Here is a 17,280-nt window from a genome sequence, read left to right on the forward strand (position 1 = left end):
CAATAGAGAAGAAACTAATAATCCAGGGCAGTGATGTAGGCTCACCTACGTCACTGTAATTGTTTAGATTCGAAGCCCAGCTTGGGTAGTGAAAGAACCCAAGAGCCCTGAATATTAGGCAGTGTAAATGAACTTTCATCTGAGACCCGGGGACAGTCCAGTTCTGTGAACTCGTTGCCAGTATTCAACATGAACGTTTTAAACAGTGCCTACCGAGTCTCCATGAGGCTTCTTCAGGTGGATCAAGAACCCGCTGACCTTCCAAAGCAGCCCATTCTGGGGTGACCACAGATTGGCATGGCAGAAGATCACACTCACCAGCCCCAGGGTCAGAACTAGAATGCCACAGACTACAAATCCTCTCTATGAGCAGGCAGGCTCTCCCTGAACTCAGGTCTTTCCCTGCAGGCAGGCCGTGGCCCCCTAGCCCTTCAAGCTCCTCTCGCCAACACTTTATGTAGTTTTTATTTTCCCCAGGAACAGGAATGGCAGTCACTTTCCAAGCAGGTTTCAGTTGGACATTTTTATTCTGGAAACCCCAATGCAGTCAATAACTTGAATTTCCATAGGGATGACTCTAGATTGGGATCCCTGAAAGTGACTGCAGATTTGGCCTTAGTGGAGATGACAGCCCTTCTTCAGCCATTTTAAAAAATGGGCACGGGCCCTCTCTGTGGGCAGCTGAGGGAGGATTTAAGGTTCTTCTTGTGGTTTTCATTTAAAGCAGATGCTAATTGAATATTTTCCCTCCTAGTTCCCACGATAGGGAAGAGAACTCATGACCTTGCTGCAGTCTTCATCTCAGCTGACTGTGAAAGTTGGGGTGACAGAGCGGAAGAAGGAAGGTAGAGTCCCAGCTTCTCTGCTCACTCTGTGAGACGGGGTGGCTACCTTAAGTTACTGGAGCACAAAATTGTAAGAAACAATGCTATAGCTCTCAGAGAGTAAGCCCAGGTTTATCACAAAAAATTCTAATATTATACAGAAACAGTAGTGCACAATAGAATAGCTGTGCATAGGAGTGAGTACGTTAACTGCAAATACTTGCATATTATATAAAACTGACTTCTGACGAAGCTCAAGGACCCTGGAGACTCTGGCTAACCTTACTGGCCATTACTTTGATCACAGTCTCTCTTTTGTTTAGATCTATCTGATTATAAGTCCGTTCTCTGTACAACGAGAAGACAATATCAGAGGTGGCATTTGAGAATGAGGTCACCTCACATCCTTTTCTCTTTTGGATTTCGGGATGTTTGTTACTTTACTTTTGTCTTGTATAGGTGCTTTCAAACAGCCGTCCTTTCCCAGATGGGAAGCTGGGGTCCCTCGTGCCTTTGAGGTTTCAGTGTTCTATTTATCTTGAGTTATGTGAATGACCTTGGATGCATCCAGCTCCAGGTGGCAATGAGCTGCAGGCAATAGCTCTGGAATATATTCCAGTTTGAGGAGTTAACTTTGATAGCTTATCTTCTTGGCCACAGACAGGATACCTCAACCCCATCTACGTATCTCTTAGAAATATCATATTGGAGGCTACTGCAAACCCATTACAATTATAGCTATCCAAACAGACAGAGGACCTCCCTGCCCAGACCTCAGGAATTTACTTACTTATCACAGGTTAAGTATACGTAACCAAAATATTTTCCTTAACCAATGGATTATTAATATGGTATATTTTGCATATTTTAAAAATTCTTTATTTACCAAAGCTCTTTTTTGATGAACTTCTATCTAGATTGAATAGAATTCAAAGTAATTTGTAAGAATAATTAATTTTTCTAATAAACTCTTCTCCCTATAGTCATTGTAATGTACTTTGAGGTACTTAGACACTAAAAGTGAAATTTAAAATTAATTAATTTAATTACTATTGACCTATCAGACATTACTTACTCAGTTCACACTGTCATCGTACAAGTGTGATAAATGAACAACTCAGACAGATACCAGCCCTCAAACTTATATACTGATCAATTTATCTGGAATTCTGACAAGATGGAACAGAGGCTTACTTAAGCTAAAATAAAATAAAAATTCATCATAAGAATTCTGTAAGTTGGGTTTGGGGCCCCGAGAGCCCTGGAAATCTAAGAACATTTCTTTTCTCTTATGGACCACCTGGCCCCACTTGTGCTTCTGGAGTACCTTTGCTGTCCACTGGCTCTGATCCTCCTGTCCCTAGCCCACTCTCTTCCACAGCATCCTTGGGAACATTCTTCCTGGCTCTGTAATTGCTGTGAGCAATTCAAAGTTCTGAGAGTCAAGACTATCTGAAGGACCAGCTCCTCACTTTGAAAATAACATGGGCCAGAATATGAATAGTCTACACTATGCTCATGTGGTTCAAGGTTCATAAAATGAACAACACAGCTGCCTTAGGTCTGCTCCTTCTGCAGACCTGATCAATCTAAGTTACTTTGGATCTTAGGTCCCAGCATACACTAGTTCGGGCGCAGCCAGATTCAGTTTATCATTAGGAAAAATCAAATTCATTTAGACATATATTAACTTCTTGAATCATACACATGTCATGTAATTTAAATAATCACAGTTTCTGAATAAAATGAGACATGTTAAATTCATAGAGCTCAAGGGATTAGTGCAGTTGTTCTCAAACTATGGGTCACAATCCCTTTGGGAGTCAAATGATCTTTTTACATATGGGATAGCCTTCATATCAGATATTTACATTACAAATATAGCAGAATTCCAGTTATGAAATAGCAACAAAAAATTTTATGATTGGGGTCACCACAACATGTGAAACTGTATTAAAAGGTCACAGCATGAGAAGGTGGAGACCCACTGGATTAGAGGGACACTGAAATCCAAGCTTCATATCAGAGAAGAAATCTAGGGGTAAGATTGGCCGAGTGACTTACCTAATAACTAGTTTAGAACTAGAAAAGATCTAAACTAACTCAGAAAGCTTATTATATTAAACAATTTTACCGGACATACAAATATACACCTAGGAGAGGAAAATGAGTTAAGGGGCACATGGGGCTTGCCTTCTGGAGCTTCTTTTAGAAAACGTTGTGTGCATGTGTGTGTGTGCATAAAACATACATAGGTGTATATATCTATGTATGTGCATATATGAATACTATATGCATATAAATACATGTATATCCAAAGATCATTTTGTTTTTTGTGATAGGGAAAAATCAGATTTGACCAACTCAGTCCAAGGCCAAGCTGTCTAACTAAATTACAGAATTTAATATTTGCCACGACTCTTCCAACATAAACAGATTTAAAAGACAAGCAGTCTCAAATTAGGTGGCCGTTGGCCAGGCTGATTTTACTCAGGGACACTGAAGAGCATCTCGGTAAATACGCTTGTCCTTATCCTCGAGCTAACAACAAACACCACAAACAAAAAGATATTCAATGCTTTTGCTCTCTTTGTTTCCAGAGAGTATTGTGAAAGTAATTATTCTGTTGTATTTAAGAGGCCTATTTCATGGATGGGAAAATGTATTAAATTTCATTTGGCAGTTATTCAATTCTAGTTAATGTTATCGCCAGAGATAACTGCTTCCAAACAGGCTTTCAGACCCTGGCCCCTCCTACTCTACCATAATCCTTCTGAAAGAGCAGGATGGGGACTTTTGGCAAATGTCATCTATCCCTGTCTAGACCCATGGAACAGTGGGCAAAACCAGATATGTTATTGGAACTTTTGGTTTATTGAAAACTGATGCTTGTTATTGGTTGCTTCTGGTTTTCAGAAAGTACAAAAGGAACAAGAAAAGTGGGACCAAAAAAGAAGATGCTTGATTCTTTTTACGATTTTCTTATGTTTTTGAATATCTCTCTCTCTCTCTCTCTCTCTCTCTCTCTCTCTCTCTCTCTCTCTCTCTCTCTCTCTCAAATTGTGGGTGGCTCCCTGTCATCCTGACTTATTGACACAGCAAACATTTTTGGTGTTTAAAGGTAATCTGCCCATAAAATATCATTTATATACTAAAGTTAAAGTATATTCAATTTCAGCTTCTCTCACCTTCTTAGACCTCTGTTATATTAGAGAAAAGCAAACTTATATTTATTCTTGTGCAAAATCTCATGTAGGAAACAGTGGATCCTTTAACGAGGAAGAAATCAGATGGCAGATCATTACTGGTTTGTAGTTGGAGCTCAGAGCTCATGCAAAGCCAGCACTGGATCAACACTGTGAGGAGTGTCCCAAAGACCCGGGCGCTTGTAGAAAACTAAACAGAATTCTAGTGGCCAACCACGGTAGGGGAAATTTCTCTCATCCAGGATATCCTTGAACCATGAATACAATTCCCTAATTGCTCAGTTTTTGAAAATGATCACTTTTTTGGTAATCATTCACATAATTAAACATTTCAAGAACTTCTCACTGAAAGCAGGTCTGGGTCCAGTTCCTGTGTTCCCATTTCCTTGACTCTATGTTATTGGGAGATGATTTCATAACTGTCATGAGAATACCTATTGTTTTCCCCAGAAATCCCTCTTTGTCTGAAATTTACTGTGATTTCCTTTTGTGTAATTCTTAGACATTTAGTTAACGCTTATTGTGAGATGAAATAATTTTTAAGATGATTTAAAAATTTCAGGACTCATTTGAAGTGTAAGAGTGTTTTCCCAGAATGTACCTATAGTACATACACCATCTGCATGGAGTGCCTGCAGAGTTCAAAAGACGGTTCAGGTCCCCTAAAATTGGAGTTACAAGTGACTGAACCACCGTTTAGGTGGCTGGGAACCAAACCTAAAGCAGCCAATGCTGTTAACCACTGAGCCATCTCTTCAGCCCCTATAAATGATTTACATAGAGCCTAATCAATTGTGGCTTTAGTATTTATCTGTCATGTGGCCAAGATGGTTATAGCTCTGTGATACAGTTCTAAAGAGGTAAAGTGGTAAACGCTGAATTCAGTTCGTTTTCCTTTTTTTAAGTCTCATGTGCTGGAAGTGCTTCATCTCTCCCTTCTGTATTTCCCTTCAGTGACTCCAGCTCTTTACCTCATTTTCCTACCATGGGAGTGATATCAGGATGCAGTGGGCCAAGTAGAGACTGGGGCGGTGATTGGGGGGAGCCTAGTCCACTCTTTTCCAGGTAGCAGGCTACTAAATCTGTTGTATGGAGCTAGTGTTGATCCAGCTGTAGTGAGCCACACCCATCTAGCATCGGGATTATGTTGTGGAGCTCTAATTACCTGGAAGCAGCTTCTTTTGTTTAGAAGCCAGTTGGGACACTTGCTGCACACTGGTAACTGTGGATCCCTGAAGCATACCTGTGTGTGCATGCTCCTGCAGTTGACTTCCCTACAAACCATTCTGGAGCCACACAGACTGCTCATTGCTAGAGGCATACTATGCCATTCAGCATCTACTTCTAGTTTCCCCATCTGTGGGGAGCTGAGGAAGTGCTCAGTGCACATACAGAGGGTGGATGAAGTCCTGAGGAAGTGCAAATTGTTGACATAGGGGGAAATGTCAAAGAACTGCACCTCAGACCCATGGGGATGGCCAAAGCCTTCCACCCAAGGTGAAGCTCGGAGTGATGGCTGAGCCTTACTTTTGCCTGAGTGTGAATGTTGGCAACATGTGCAAGTAGAAACCACGGATGTTTCTATCCTGATGCTGCTCACCTACAGAAACCTCCTACTGAGACTAGCTAACCCCCATCTCTGCGCTATACATAAAGAACACGTGGGGTCTCAGGTTGTTAGCATAGTTGATGCAGCTCCATCAGAGCAGACATAACCATCTGATCCCAGCTTCTATGGATATGCCTTCTCAGAGCAGACATAACCATCTGATCCCAGCTTCTATGGATATGCCTTCTCTTTCTTTTGTGCTCATTCTTTCTTCATTTGCTTTCCACCCCAGTCATGTTTCCAGTACCAGGCTGTGCAGGACACAACACCTAACAAAAGCCTATAGTAAATATTTGCAGAAGGCACAAAGATATATAGAAGTATGCCCAAATGAATGAAATGCATCTTGCCCATGTCTATGTAAGTCTTTATCTTTGAAATGATAATTTTTTTTCCCCAGGATTTGGCCCCTCAGTCAAGGTTTAGCAGAGTTAGTGTTATATGGGCCAAGTCTACAAGTTCTATCTTATGCTGCTGATCCTTCCCCTGGATACCAGGGAACTATCTCAGTTGTCTCTTATTTTTAAATTGATCGGTCTGAATCTTTTGCTATTTACACATGACTCCTTTGTGGCTGGGCTCCCTCCAATATGACTGTGGGCTGGGTAAAGGCCTTCCTGCTGGGCTAGTCTCTTCTCCTGACCTCCTGGAAGCTTGCTCATTATATCTTCCATAGACACAGGCCTGTCTCTAACCCCTTCAAGACAGTGGAGATCTCCATAATTCTGCATTTTGTCACTACCTTGCTGGGCACAGGGAGGATCCTAGTCTAACTAAGTCATTAAAGGCACCACACATAAAACACAGCCAAGGTGCTGTCAGCTGGCACTAGGCACAGACTTTAAACTTTGCTATGCATAAAGCCAACGATGGCCTAGGTTGTGACTGCCAAAGGGACAAGGCCTGGCTCCAGAGCACTGGACATCACTGTCATTATAGGGTGCAGGTGACTGTTCCCTAAACACCAGTGGTGTGGATCCAGGAGAAGAGGTCTAACATTTATGACCTTCGATAATGGCAAATATCCATTTTCGCATGTTTCTGACCAATAATAGACATTCCATTTAACTTAGCAAATGCCTTTCAGATGTCTATATGCCAGGCGCTCTTTAGGTAGTTACAGGAAAAATATAACCGAAGACAGACATATCTATTACTTAACACACACATTGTAATGGTGGCATAATATCATTATGATATAAGACAAAATAAAATGGATTTCTTAAAAGAGAAAAAGGCCACGGAGGCTTTAAAGGATGATGAAGTCATATCTATTTGGAAAAACCAGGGCAACTGAGATACGTTTCAGGGACAAGGAGGAGGATTTTGACGGCACTTCTCTAAACCTATCTGTAATAGTCTGATATCTGACACTAATTACATAATCTCCCACTGTAATGGAAAAATTATATTTTTACATCAATAAATGGCATTAGGCAATCTCTCTCTCTCCATGTCTCTGTCTGTCTGTCTGCCCCCCCCCCTCTCTCTCTCTGTGTGTGTGTGTCTAATTCTGTGTCTTTCTGTCTCTCTGTACATGAAGCAAGCAGCTAAGGGCTCTGTGTTAACATGTGTTTTCATATTGTCAGAGTACGTATCTCTGACAGAAAGCAGATTTTTGTGCAGACCATTCTAAAGCTCAACAACTCTGCTACAAAGCAAATACAGAGGGCATTCTGGACACACGTGGCACCTCACTGTATGCGAGTGTTATTGGCTCAAATGATTCAGTCTTAGTTAACTGCAACTAAGGCTTTCATCTCTCAGCTACACAGTAATGGTTTCCATATGACCAGTGGCTGCTATAAATAAGATCAAAAGCAAAAGAAAGGATTTAATAAAAGAAAATGACATTAGGAATAGCATTAAATCAAAGAAAAATGCCAATATCCAGGTTTTTTTAAATTCTTCCTTTCGTGGGGTGGTGGTGGTGGCAGGTTGGGGGGGAGGATCACAATGCACTAGGTACCCTGGTCAATATTTCATGGGTCGTCACCACAAAGAGCAGGTGTGTGGAAAGACTAACTGTATGCTTGACCATGTTGGAGGTTTAGTGGAGAACGGTGATGGAGAAAGTGAAGGGTAGGGGCGCAATGGACCCTTTAGAGTTGCTATGGAGACGCAGAAACAGACTCAATAGCCAGTCGGACGCTGTGAAGTCTATGGTGGAATGTATCCAGCAAAGGGCTTTGCTTCTCTCTGCCCCTTTCTGCCCTAGTTAATGGGGACAAACTTTTTGGTAATCTCAGAGAATCACAACATTGCTCAACTCCAGTACATGTGTTCTGAGAAAGGAAGTTTTCTTTGGCAAGGCAGAATTGTTATACAGAGCCAACTTCCCAAACAGATTTTCTTCTAGTTTTTTTTTTAAAGAGTTTACAATGTTAATCTCAATTCCCGACTGGATAAACAGCTGTTAATAACTGCCTGCTCCCAGAGGAAGAGGAGGCTTATTTCCCTTCTTCTCCAGAATGGGTACCTGCCCTGCCCTGATCTCTAGTGCTTCTTTATGTTTCTGTTTTGCTTTTTTCAAAACTGCTTCAGTGTGGATTTTGCCAAGCAGGTTTCATTTCTCCCTTTTCCTTTAGATAGCCCCCCCTAAAAAACCAAAAAAACAGAAAACAAAAAAAAAAAAACCTGCCCCAGACCCAGGTAGTTGGGCTATGACTTATGTAAAATAGTAGTTCCTTCACTACTGGTATGTTTAAAGAGGAAATTCAAGCACTGAAAACCTCAGAGGAGCAGTAGAAGCTCAGAGCCCTGGATCTGTAGCCCTGGAGAGGAAATGACCATTTTGGATTCCTTCATACTGAGCTAATTATTCTCAAGGGCTAGCTGTGTTCAAGGATACTCTGTTTCTAACAGTACTGCTAATGTGATTACTTACTTCAACCGGTTGGTGTCCTAAACACAGGAGCAAACTTCGCCACTTTTTCCTCTAAGAGGAAGTCCCCTGCAGCCGATTCCGGAGCCAGCCAGCCCCTGGCAGCCTTCTCACTTGTCCAGAGCACCTGCTTTAACAGTGACCTCAGTTCTATATCTCAAGATTCAGACAGTTCTCAAAACAGCTTTTAAAACAAACCCCAGCTGTTTCCCATCGAGTCTGCAGGGGGAAAATTGGTCAGCTTACAGCAACATTACCCAGAGACTACCATTCTCCAGTAACTTTCACACACTTGCGGCTCCAAGCAGAACTGCGAGTGTGCAGAAGCTGGGGAGGCGTATGTGAAAGGAAAATGTGCAAACTCAGTCCTGTGGCTTTTCACAATACGTCCAATTAGCCGCTTTCAAGGGCGTGTGGCTATTGTACAACAATGCTTCCCCTTACTAATATCGGACAGATCTTTTGGCTACACTCAGCTTTACGGTTCTCAGATGATTTATGGATAGAGGGACAGCCATAATTAAGCACAACTGTGAATTTCAGCCAATTAGATCTGACAGAAAATGTAGCTTCCCGTCTTTCAGTTTTTAGCCCCAAAGCTGAAGTTTTCCTAAACCCTCTTCTTGCTGTGAGCCCATTTTTTTCTCTTTTTTTTGGCTTGTTTTATTTCATTTGTTTGAAACATGTTTTTTAATCGGCTAAACTACTTATTTGAAAAATTTACGGTCACAATAAAAGTTAAACTAAAACAACAGCCAGGGAATTTGAAGAAATATAAAATGGCCAAGGCCTCAGTTTGGCTTTTAAACAGTGCCAAGCTACACCAGTATTTTCTGTTTTGGTATGAATGACATAACCATATTACTTCATGAACTGCTACTTTAATTCCCAAGGGTGGAAAATTCCATGAGTTAATTTAATTTGGATGTAAAAATATATATACACGAAAACTCACTCTTCCTGTGGACTCTCACATGCAATGCTTGGACTGCTGGTGCTGCTGCCCTGTCGGGGAGGGGCTTGGAGCAGCCTGGGCTACCAGCTGCAAGGCCAGACCATCAGGCAATTTCCTTACTGATCTTTGAGCACAGAAGCACCTTTCTCTCTTTTTAATTCTTTAGAAACCATGTTTATGCTCTGCCGTCTCTAGCATGCCTCTCTGTAACTGTTATAATCCTGCACGGACTCTTGCCTACGTTCAATCTTTTCCAGGTCTGATTATTTCCTGAGTCACTCTGTAATCCTACCTCGTCCTAAACTGAGGCATGCACTTGTACTCCAGGCTGGCCAGGACAGACTACCCCGAAATCCTGGACTCTCATACCTCTGAGGAACCCCACTATGCCCAAAGCCAGCTGAGACACAAGGAAGGAATGAAGGTGTGGGTTTTCAGATGTACACAAGTTATGCTTTTTTTTTTCCTCCAGAAGCATCTGCTCTGAGAAAGTAGAGGCAATACTATTTTTATTTTATCATATATCAAATTATGGGGAGTTCAGCATTGCTCTCATATTTAATAAGGAGTTTAGTAACAACGAAAAGAATGACTGAGGTACTGAAAGCGTTGCTTGCCTTTTTCTCTGTCATTTCAGAAGAAAACAAGCAACATTCAAAGTGGCACGAAGCTAGAGGCTTTCTTTGAAGTATTCGTCTCATTTTCACACATGAAAATGGGGAAGAGAGCAAGGTCTTAAAATCCTGTTTGCTCACAGCACATGTGTGTGCTTCAGGATGCTCCACGGATGCTTTGGACTTGTTTGCTCCAGGAGCACATAAAGTAGAGGGTTAGGGTTACACATCTAAGTGGACAGACTGACAGTTGCCATGTCATGAGGCCTGCATTTGAATAAAGACGCTATGGGAGATCAAAGAGATCATACCTAGTGGAACCCATGGTGGTGTCTATGGAGCTGGAGTTCTGACCACTGCTCTCTAGGTGAAATGGTTTCATGGCTGCACAGTCTCTGACTGTTGCTGAATGAAGGCAGAACACAACTGTGACATGAGCTCAAGGAGTCTGAAACTGTTGTTGAACAAAGAACCCCTAGTTAGGAAAACTTTTTAAAGTTCTTCTTTTCTTTGTTTCCTTAAAGTATTCTTTTAAAGTATGACAGGAATATCAAAGAAACATCCTTCGATTGAGGTTGCTAATCTACTCTCGGGAATATGTGATAATCAAGGAGATTACCAGAGACAGGGGGAATTCTAGAGGCAAGCAACTATCCTGATTTTAAAAATAAACCCCCCAGTAATAGAGTAACGGCTGAAACATGATGCTGAAGATTGCACTCCTTGGTGAGATTCTATAACTGGCTGTTTAAGTCAGTGTCTATGTGCTGTGTAGGATAGCAACGGCACCCCCATGAACTCAATTTGGTTTAAACAAAAACAAGTTCCTCTAGACAAACCCCATTTCCTCACTCCCAGTGGGTGTTTGCATGCCTGGACTCTTACTACAACAGGGTGGACATTTTATAACAGACGCACCATGAACAGAAGTAGGGGACAGAACCAGCTGTGATTGAAAACTTCAAGAGCAGGGATCAGTGTGGAGAGAGAATGAATGTTGTCTTGAACCTCAGGGCTTTTTGGTCCATATTCTTCCCTGGCCAGCAATTTTATTGGTGGCTTTGATGTGGACTTTAAAGGCACACATCACATCTGCCAGTGATAGAGCTGGCAGAGAATATAACGGAATGAGGGCGTGAAGTAGCCCTATAGACTGGAGGCAGATGGAAGCGGAGGAAGTGTGAGATTTAAAGGGGTTCTGGACCTGTATAACACTAAGTCCATCAGAGAAGAGTCAGCATGGATGCTTAGTCATGATTTATAGATTACGGGTTCAATACATGTCAACAAGACTGTGAAGGCATCAATATTAGCAAATAAGATTTGTTAGACAAACTGAGTGGGATTCGGGAGAGGGCGAATTATCATGTCCACCCTAAAAGCCCCTTGAGCACCATGTTCATTTTGAGATTCCCTTTGCTAAAAGCTCCTTACAGTGGGAAATCAGAATCTTTGACCAAGCTAGAGAGCGTGCAGCATAAACTAACGGGGCTTTTGAGGGGGACCCAGGAGTCTCAGTTGTAGGTTAATATTCAAAGATATAAACGCTGACTTTAAGGAACAGAAAACACTGAATACTCTCTCTACAAATACAAGTCACATGTGTGGTGTGTGTGTATTGGACTGGACTTGGGAGCAATTCCTGTGGACAGAGAAGCATTGTACAGAGAGGCAGAAGTGGGCAGAGGTAAAATTTGCAACCTGTTGAGAGAAATAGGTTTTATGAAAGAGGGAAGATGCTGACCAACATTTGGCCAGATAATTTGTATGCAGATTAGAGTTGAGATGACATTTACAGTCCCTGCGGTACTGTAGTAATGACTGCACATACATGAAGCATGTGCCCAAGCACATGTAGAACTTTATAGACTTAAGATCTGTGAAGATGGAAGGGGCCGATGCCTCTGCTCACCATTTGTCCTCAAAGTTCCTGTTTCCTGTGTCTGCCATGATGACCTGTCAGGCAATGCTATCCAGGCAGCGAAGTGATAGGACCCAATGGGTACTGTGTTCTCTAGTTCAGTATGAATGACAGAGATAAATTGCTGCTCACTAATGCGAGTCCAGGGACAACTGAAGAGTATGTTGGAATTCATTACCTAAGCACAAGGAACAGAGTGGTCATAAGACCTTTCATTCATTTGAAACTGTTGGGGTACTGGGTAAGAGGGGATACATACTGTGGAGGATGTGGTGGGAAGGATCTTTGGACCAGGGCTATAGGTCAGGGGTAGAATACTTGCCAAGCATCGACAAGGGCCTGACTCCAGCATTATTATCCTTTAAATGTTGGTACAGTTGCTGGCCTGTCTGCTGATTTTAAGCCTAGCTCAACAATTAACTAGCCAAGCAAGCAAGGTCGAATCAGTTCCCCTTTCTGGGTCTCAGTCTTCAGTGGCAAAACAATGGCAATAGGCTGACTTTTAAGCTGCTTTTAGAACCTAAATTCAATGATCCAAACTCAACTATTCGAGCAGAAGTAAATTGTTTGTCCATGAAGTCTTGTATCCCCCAAGTTCCTTCATGCTCCATGCCAGCTAAAGAAAGATGATTGCTCCCTTGATACAAGTTCATTGACTGAATCTTTAAACCAAAAACAAAACTCACTGGAAAGAAGGAAATGAAGCTAAGATTTACATGCATCTGTGGTTTCTAAAGTGTGTTCCACAATCCCACCTTCATTGAGGGATGCAGCAGAGGGCGAGTGTAGGAGACAGGTCACATGACTGCTCCATCTCTTCATCAGCTGCTGCAGTTCTTCAGAGACTACTACTACTGTTAGGTCGTGTGGTATAAGCTTTTAAGCCTAATGAAGGGTCGGGGGATGAGAAAGGAAGACTGAGAGTTCAAAGCCACCGTAAGCTAGAGAGTATGTTCAAGGTGAACCTGAGTATAATAGAGAAACCCTACTTCAAATTTAAACAAGAAAGAGGGGGATGAGGGCCAGAGTCATAGCTCGGTGGTAGTGCACCTAGACAAAGCCCTGGGTTCTGTACACACACACACACACACACACACACACACACACACACACAAAGAGAGAGAGAGAGAGACAGAGAGAGAGAGACAGAGACAGCAAGAGAGAGAGAGAGAGAGAGAGAGAGAGAGAGAGAGAGAGCGCGCAGAGAGAGCACTTCTCCTAAATCAGCTAATCATGACACTGGCCCATCTAGATAAGAGAGTCCCTGTTTTCTTATAGGGTCTAGTGGACAAGCATACAGCAATTTGTTTAAAGATAGTGGTTCTTTCCAACTAGTTTGTAAGCCCCCCTGAGACCAGAGACCATAACTAAGCACAGTACCTGACTCTAGTTACCACAGCTAAATGTTCTTGAGATGAACAAGCAGAATTTACTCAAAAAAGGAACTGAAAACCAGAGTCATTACACATGGATAATAAACACAGCATCTCCGAGCCTATCTACAGGTAATGTACAAGGTCACACACAGAGCCACAGGAAGACATGTTTGATGTCTGTTTTGTTCCACTAAAGGACAATGTGAAGTCATTTGAAAGGCTTCTTTCAGGCCTCATCTGTGAGTTTGAATAGCCAATGGATATGGAAGAGAACTGGCTTTGGAAGACTATTTCTAAATTGGTTTGCATGAGAGCAGAAAATTTAAATGCCAAGATTAACAATGAGATGTGTGTAGACATGGTTAAGATTTCCTAATTAGGTAAGAGACAAACCCAATTGTTTCCTTCTCCTATCTACAGAGTTTTGACTTTGCCAGGGAAGGAGGCTGTTATGATAAGAAACATACTTGATGACTTAAAACTATATCCTTGGGGATTCAAGGAGGAAGAGTTTACAACTCTTGGCCACTTGGCATGTATGTGGTGGCTTAGGAAGACACTTTGACAAGGATGTTTTACCCTGAGCATGCTATACCTGCACCCTCCTCCCCCCACTGGAGAGAAGAAAGTTGCTCTGGCGAAGCAGACCATAAAATATGCAGAACCTTCTACCAACCAACATTTATCAAGATACAAAAATCACAAACTCTTTGCACCAAAAATGAGTTCTGAAGAGGTGTGTTTACAATTTCCAGGAAAGAGGTATGGCAGTAAAACAGAACTTGGAGTAAGGTCTCCAGACTTAAATGCAGCTGTAGGTCTTGACTTGTTTGAATTCATGAGGCTTGCATCACCAACCCTAACAGCCAACATGGTACCCCTCACTGGACTTTTAGGAATGCCACCTGAGATGCTGTGACCAGAGCCTAGACCAGAGGGGCCAAGCTAGTCTATTCCTTGGGAGGGAGGGGGCATATAAAATGTGGCACTCAAGGACCATAGAGCAGCCAGGCATATCGAAGTGGCACCTATAAAAGATGCCCAGCTATGTGAAGCTGGGTAAGATAACTATCTGGAAATGTTATGACTCATTATGCTAAGAGATGGAGGTGCTGGGGGTGCATAAAATGACTGTTATAAACAGAAGCAGCAACGGACGGCTTCCTAGAAGAGGAAGGGTTTGTCAGAACTTTGACAATGGGTGAGAAGAGAGAAGTGGACAGGGCGGATGAACCTAGGACATATGCAAACGAAGTACTTAATGGGGCCAGTTCTGGTAATGCGCATACACTGGTCTGGCTGGAAAACCTTTGCATAATGGAGTGGCAAGATATAAGGCTTTTGGTAAATAAGCAAGGGTCTTGACTGATGAGCTAGGGAGCTGATTCTATTCTTAGAGACAATGGAAATTCCTTTGAAGCTTCTGAGAAAGGAAAAGTGGTCAAATAATGCTATCTAGAAAGCCCCGCATATCTGCCATTCACTTCGGTGGTATAAGCCATGTTGAAGTGAGGGAGAAATCCCTTTCATTGCATTAATATTCAGTAAATTACCAAAGACTAAGGAAGACATTTTGTGACTCAAAGCTCAGTGCAATAAGTGAGCAATAAAAGGAGATCACCCACTAGCTGGAGCAGAAACACAGTGTTCCCCACCAGTCAAGCTGCTGGGGAAAGGAGGACTTCCATCATCTTCCAAGGCATCAGGCCTTTTTGTTTCCATACTCAGGAGGTGGGGAGGGAAGAAAGAGGAGCATGGAGGTCAAGACCAGTTGGAGCTGTATCTGTTTTTTAATCAGGAGGAATCAGGAGGCAGGGTTAGAAGGGAGATTTATTCAAAACAAAACCAGCCTTGGGATGAGTCTCAAGTTTCTGCGCCTCAGTTCCACTCAACAAAGGAAGGTGTGGAGCTGAGAGCCGGCCTCGTTCCAGCCCTTCCTGCCCTGCTTCCTGTACACACCTCCCACCTCTACTTTATTTCCTGCAGCTGGCTACGGGTTGAACACCTGTTTCATGTATTAGAATCCAAATGTGGAAAGCATTCCCAGCATCCTCCTTGAATTTTTGTTGTTGTTGTGAGGGGTAGAGGGGATTTTTCTTTCTTTCTTTTTTCCTTTTTTGCTTCCTCTCAAACCTTTTTATTTTTATTATTATTATTATTATTATTATTATTATTATTATTATTTTTATTGTGGAATGTGTCAAATGGTCAAAGGCTAACTTCACACTGACTAAATTAAAAAAACATTTCCTTTCTTCTTAGAGTTTGGTTTTAGAACCCATGCAGGTTGGTGTTGAGATAAGATTCGCCAATCCAGTCTCTCTTATGCACGTGAGGAGTTTAGATTTTTAGGGACATGCTGCGTGGTTTCTAGAAAGTGAAGAGGATAACAAGTCCTCTATTGGATGCAAAGGGCTTGAGCTGTTGACATGCACATCTCTGGAGCTAGGCCAAGATCTAGCTGGCTCTTTGGAGTGAGAGAGAACTTTTGTTTCAGTCAGTAGAACCAGCAACCTTTTATCTTCTATATAGTATCCCAGCAACCATATCCAAGAGGTGTCTGTATAATACTGACCAATCATTTGCCTTTTTAAAAGTGTTCAGTTGTAGTCTCTCTCTTTACTTTCCACTGGGGTCAGTTCAACTTCCCCTCTCCAAAAATAATTCTACTTATTTTTGTCTTTTCTCCTCTTTTTCCTCCTGTCCCATCTCAGAATCAGACTCAAAGAGGCAACTCAAAGGTCATATAATTCCAAAAAGCATCAATGTACAGTTTAATACATTAAAGAAATGCTTAGCCTCCATCTGGTATTTAAGAACAAACTACATATTTATGGAAAAGACAGTTTTTACATCAATGTCTTGGGTGCATGCCGCATCCGGCTAACATATGCAAAGTGAACATAGCTACAAAAATTAGTCTATTTTTCTCTTGATTGAGAGCAGATATACATAACTGGTTATAAGGCGCAGATCTGGATTTTAATAAAGCCAGATTTCTTAATTAAAAGCAGTGTTGTTTAAACATTGCAGTCAGGGGGAAAAAAAGAAAGCTGTACAAATGAAAACCTCATATTAAATGCATCCCTAGTGTTTAACACATTACCTGAGGCCAGGCTAAATTAAAATCTAGACTTGCCTTTGCAAACTCTTTAGCAACTGCCAATGAACATGCAAACAATTTTTACTCAATGATGGATTTTTAGGGTAGAGGTCAAGATAAAGAAAAAAGTAAGGAAGAAAGATTTAGCATTGGCATTCAAAAAATATCTCTCCACATTTTAGAAGTGAGTTCATTGCTTCTATTTATAAACTCGCATTTTTTGGTTTCTAATTGGTTGCAGGTTTCAGTATTATACTGTGCGGGGTGGCACTCTGCATCTTGGTCTTTCAATGAAGAGAAATTGAAGAAGGACCAAAAAGCTGAACGAGGTTTCACAGTCATTTTGCACTTTCTTTTGGAAGCATCCCCAAGTGAGAGAAGCTGCAGTAAGAATGGAGAGTGGACCTCCCCCAAGCAATATGGAAACTTGACAAGGGTCAAGCAGGGCAACAGGATGTTTACCACCAGGTATGTGCAAGGGGCAGTACTACTCACAAAATCAGCAATAAAGTGAAACTTACACCATTCATCAGCTAATTATTATCACGTCATATTTTTCTCATAAGCGGTCTCTGAACACCACAAAAGGCAAGTGCACAATGATTTCTAGCCTCAACCCGGAGAGTGAAAGGCATCATTTTAGCTTCTTAAAGACAAACCAAACCGTACCACCCTCATATTTGAAACGTTACTGATGTAACATGAACTTGGCTTGTGGGCTTTGATCAAAGTCATCAAGATGAATGACTGAAGTTATGAGCGGCGATCTAGCAACTTACTGATACCTG

At 41.8% G+C, this 17,280-nt stretch overlaps 1 protein-coding gene across 7 annotated transcripts in view; it reads right to left on the reverse strand.

Moving 5' to 3' along the window:
- Tcf4 (transcription factor 4) overlaps positions 1 to 17,280 on the reverse strand; it is a 341,691-nt gene that overhangs the window by 10,670 nt on the left and 313,741 nt on the right. The window lies entirely within an intron of this gene.

The sequence above is a fragment of the Grammomys surdaster genome, unplaced genomic scaffold (genome assembly GCF_004785775.1).
Source record: "Grammomys surdaster isolate TR1022 unplaced genomic scaffold, NIH_TR_1.0 239, whole genome shotgun sequence".
Taxonomy (NCBI): Eukaryota; Metazoa; Chordata; class Mammalia; order Rodentia; family Muridae; genus Grammomys; species Grammomys surdaster.